Source organism: Athene cunicularia, assembly GCF_003259725.1.
Source record: "Athene cunicularia isolate RWA chromosome 17 unlocalized genomic scaffold, athCun1 chr17_part1, whole genome shotgun sequence".
NCBI lineage: Eukaryota > Metazoa > Chordata > Aves > Strigiformes > Strigidae > Athene > Athene cunicularia.
In genome coordinates this window covers 53,981-59,031 of record NW_020799122.1, presented here as the reverse complement: position 1 = coordinate 59,031, position 5,051 = coordinate 53,981, and positions in this window count along the sequence as shown.

Genomic DNA, 5,051 nt, shown 5'->3' with positions numbered 1-5,051 from the left:
CCCCCCCCCCCGAATAAATACAGTTTAGTCGTCATGGGTTTTTTTCTCCGTAAGTTACACATTTTGTGCATTAGCCTTCTTATAAATATTAATTGAAGTTTTATCCCCATGTTGTAGTTGCCCTTGGTTGTTGTTTTTTTCCTAACAGCTAGCATTCTGGCTTGGTATTTATTGGCTTTACTGGATTTTATTTGGATTTTCACTCCTCTTTGCATCAGCTGTGTCACTTCAAGAACTTTTTCCTCATTTCTAGTAAGCCAGAACTGTCATTCATGCACCAAATTTTTCACTGCACACAGAGATTCTGCCTGTCTGCTTGGCGTCAAATGTGATGCTGACTACACTTCAGAGAATGCTGTTGTGGCACTTCCAGTTTCTTACTTATAAGTAAAATTTTTATTTTAGTATTTCATCTGTGCATGAACTGTGATGACTGGCTTTTCCTCAGTATTCAGTACAGTATTGTCTAGATGTGTCTTGAATTCCGTTGCTTTTCATTTGGCAGCCCGCTACTTTGGTTGCGTAGTGAGAATGGAAGTCATTCTGTTGTGGTATCTAGACTTGAGAGCAGCATTCCATAGCAAATCTGATGTATGTGCTTGTCTGTCATGGAACTGACTATTTTCTGCTACTTGCAGGTGTACTGAATAGGTGTACTGTCACTCTCTGCAGATGACTAAAATTATGCTATACCTTTACAATCCATTAAATGATCAGTGCATAGCAGGGTAGTAAGAAGCATGTGAGGGTCTGCTCCTTCTGGTTCCCTTGCCTTGCTAGTACTGTAGGCTTGTCTGGAAATCTTTTTTGCTCAGCATTAATTTATTTTCTTTCTTCCTCTGCGCCAATCATTGTAATTTTTAAGGTCTTTGTCCATTTTTTCACCAAGCAAATGCATATATATATAGCTGGTTTAAGAGCTTACATGAAGTACTCTCGTTCTATATGGTTGTTTTGTAGGCAGGCTGGACTTTGGCCTTGTGAAAGCCTTCAGAGATGGCAAGTATGCTATGCTGAGTGTCGAATCTTGAACTTGTCCAGGCAGTGGCCAGTCCATGCCACTTCAGGTCTACACAGGTCCATTGAATGCACAGTTTGAAGGGGAAAGCTTGGAAGTAGTAATGGTGAGTAAAGTTTGGCTATGCACTAGAAATGTTTCTGTCTGGATGGAAGGTAATGCAGATTATCTGGTCAAGATTTGAGAGGTCTGAATTCCACCTATGTCCCTAACTGACTAAATACATTTGAAGGTCCAAAACCAGTGAGATGATAGAAAATGCTGGCTATGTGGACTTAAGTAGAATTTGAGCCATCTTACTCTAGTGTTGTACGTGCCTAGGGTTTTCATGACTTCATTACTTTCTCCGGAAACATTAAAAAAAACCAAACTTCAATTTTTGTGGCTTAGTCTGTTTTGGAGAACTTTGCATCTAGACTTGTCTTTTTGTGTAGTTATCCAGTTGTGAAAAAAGGAGTGGTTTGATTTCTTCTAATAAAAAGAAATCAAACATAGCTTCTCTTTTTGGATGATTGTATGCTATGTAAGTACTTCATGCTTCAGAAGAACAGGAGCGATACATCACCAATGGAGAGTTACAAAATGGTTTTGTTATAAAGTTCATCCTTTTAAAGTGTCGCTAAAAGTGAGTTTGTGCTCTTTTAGGAAAGTCAAGGAGATAAAATGGATTGATAGAGTTATTTTGAAATCTTAGTTTTAGTGTTACTTGTCAGGCTGAAATAGACCAGCTATATTCCCATCTAAGAGTCTGCAATCATTTTCAAGGTATTTTCCTTGTTTGCAAGGTGCTGAGGATCTTATCTGTCCTGAAGTTTGTTGGAAATTAAGCTTGTTTTACAATGCCTTAACAAAAGTAATGATGAAGAGTCCTTGTTTTGAGAGAAGAATAGGCCTATTTGAAATCACTGACAGTACAGATATCACAAGTCTGGTGAACAGAGTTCTTTGTATGTCTTTATATAATCCATACAAAATGGACTCAATGACCCATGCTATTATAAAGGTGGAAGCAGATTAAGGGAGATGTGATTCTGGAAATTAAACAAAGATAGTAGAGGTTCATTCTGATGAACCTTAAGTTTTATTACCATCCTGTATCTTTTTCAGTGAATAACTTATTTTTCTTAGTATTCCCATAATTCTCTTTCTCGGACTTTATAATTCATAGGCTGTGGGCTTTTTTTGTCTGTCCCTTTCTTTAAAAATTCTCTGTTTCTCGGTACATATCCTTATAAAATCCTTTTTTATATATTGTGTTGAGGCTTTTTTCTTTTGGGGGAAGTATGGAACTTGACATATAATCAGCAGTAATTACAAATAAAGGTAAGGCAGTTCTGCTGTTTGTGTCTCCGCCAGCCTCTTACTGCAGAGACATGCTGCATCAGGCGACAGAATACTAGAAACATCTATCATTGCTAAAAGCTGCTAACAGAAATCCAGAATTTTAGCTAGACAGCATCCAAAGCAAATTAATTTGTAGTATAGCTCTTTAGATGCTCTGTTTTCTTAAATTTGCCACTACCTGTCTCATTTCCATTTTTATGTGCGTCTTGTCTGAGAAAATGGGAAAAGGATCGCTGATAGCATGTTGTAAGGGAGGCAGCCCTATGTGTAAAGAATATTGTGGGGTTTATCATGTTAAAAATTTTTTTGCAGCTTTGAAATTATAGCATACTATAGAAATTTTCTCCTTTTTTTCAAACATTTAAAACAAACTTCAGACTTCAATTTTTGTGGCTCTTTTTCATGCAGGGGCTCTGTGCTCTCATTCCACTCTGGCTGGAATTTTAGCGCACTGTTAGACTTCGGTACGGCTTAAGACAGGTGCAGAAATTTTTCAGGCTTTCCAGTTCAGGAGGCATATGTAGAAAGAAAATGACCGAGGAAAAGCTTTGTTATCAATTGCTAAGCTCTGTGCAGAAGCAGGGTGTGTTTCTTTTCTGTTTGAAAGAGTGGTTATGTTTTAAAAGCTGGTATTCTTCAGGATGACAGAGAGACACACAGAACACATACTATTCATATTAACTGTTTTATAACTAGTGCACAGAAGGGTATGGGGTAAATGACAACTGCATTAAAGTGGAAATTAAGTACTTTAGGTGGAAGGTTCTTTCTGCTTTGTATTTCTGTGAAGTAGGTTCTTCTGAAGGAACAAGAGAAATGAAGCCTCATTTTTGGCATATTGTAAAGCAATGTAGATATTTAGAAAGAAGGAAAATTGTGATTGAGTACAAAATACTGAGTAGGGGTTATTGTTTCTTTCAATAAAGACTTTTATTTCTTTAATATAGAAGTTCCTTTTAAGTTCTTTTACTGGCTATGCATTCTTATGTTCATTAGGGTATTTCTTGCTACAAAAGCAGTCAGCTTTGAGTTTACAGTGGTTTTAGCTGAAATGTACTTTCAAGTGGCACATGGTTGGAATTGTGTTCAGACATTTGAGTTAAGATGCAATGAGCTCTATACAGGTAGGCTACAAACAAATGAGATATTCTTTACAGTGTGTTATTTTACTGGGCTAAAATCAGTTATTTCCATTGATTTCTAAAACTGGAAGATCTTTTCCATGCATGGGAGATAATCCTTCAAAACCACAAAAAATATTTAGTGATACAGTTAACTAGTATAAAACATTGTTTGCAGTAATTAACCAGTTACCTTATTGGAGTTTCTTGCCTGTAGACATAGGGGGTTTTGGATTTAATTTTTAAAAACAAAGGTGTGGTTGCAAAGGTGGAGATTCCTATTTCCTGTCAGCTTTGACTATTTACCAGGGAACAGACTATAGAGAATTGTCATGTCCATATGTTTAACATTGAATAAAAGCACAATAATATAGTTAATGAAGGAAGATTATTCCAAAAATTGCTGTGTTCTAATTTAAATTTGATGGCATTATTTCTAGCTGGAAGAACTATGAAATGCTACAGTTAACTGTATGTGAAGAGGTGTTACTCTAAGAGTGCCCCATGCATGGAATATTCTCACCATATTTTAACACTGGGGTTATAAACTAAAAAAAAAAAAAAAAAATCAAACAAAAAACCCCACACATATTTAAATCGTGCTTCTTATGCATTATGCTGCATTATGTTACAGACTTGGATGCAGCCATCAACTGCCTGTGGACAGAGATATGCTTCACTAGGAATAACAGCCGGTTTTCAGTGAGAGCCTGGGTGTATGAGTACCATTTTTAGATTTGGACCTGAGGTGCCATTGCCAAACTGAGCAGCTGTGGGACATGAAACTTGTAGATGGGACACATAGGTCTATGTGTCTATAGGACACTATGTGATGACGTGAGGTTCAGAATAATAGTATGCTGGGTTCCAGATGCATTTTATCACTTTATTCATGCTTGCACTTTGCTCAAACCAATCTATCATTAAACTCACAATCCAACTGTATCCTGCTAATTCCCTGGTTAACCAGAAAGACTGCCTCTCTACCATTTTTGAGAGGTTTTCTTTCTTTTTTGTAACCCCAAGTTCCTTTATTGAGCAGCTGATAGCGTGACTCCTCAAACACAATGTCAGAACTGACAGCAAAGGGTGATGCTGTGACAGCGAAGGAGGAGTAAGTAACTGGTGGAGGGTGCAGACCCAGATGGAATTGCTGCCAGAGGATGTCTTGTGAAGCAATCACGAGGTGTCAATATGTTGGAAACTTCACTTATAGAAGATCTAGATGGGTCTTAAAAGTTTTAGCACTCTACATTGTCTGAATTCTTTTAAGGCAAGGCTTGACAGAATTCCTCAGCAGTACATCACCAGTTTGAGTCCAGTCTGGATCGCATTAATTAAAAGTTGCTCTTTGGTGGCTTCTACTCCTGATGTCCTTCTACTGCAGGGTGTCCTTTGTCCTCTTTTGTCACTCTCCATTTTCTAGGGGTAGACAGAATAAGCAGAGAGACTCAGAATGATCAGAATTCTGGAAACAGCTGTCTTTTAACACTAGGGAATCCCTTCATTAAATGCAAACCTCAAAGTAGAGTTTTAGTGTGTTACCTGAAGTTACTGTTTTGTAATAA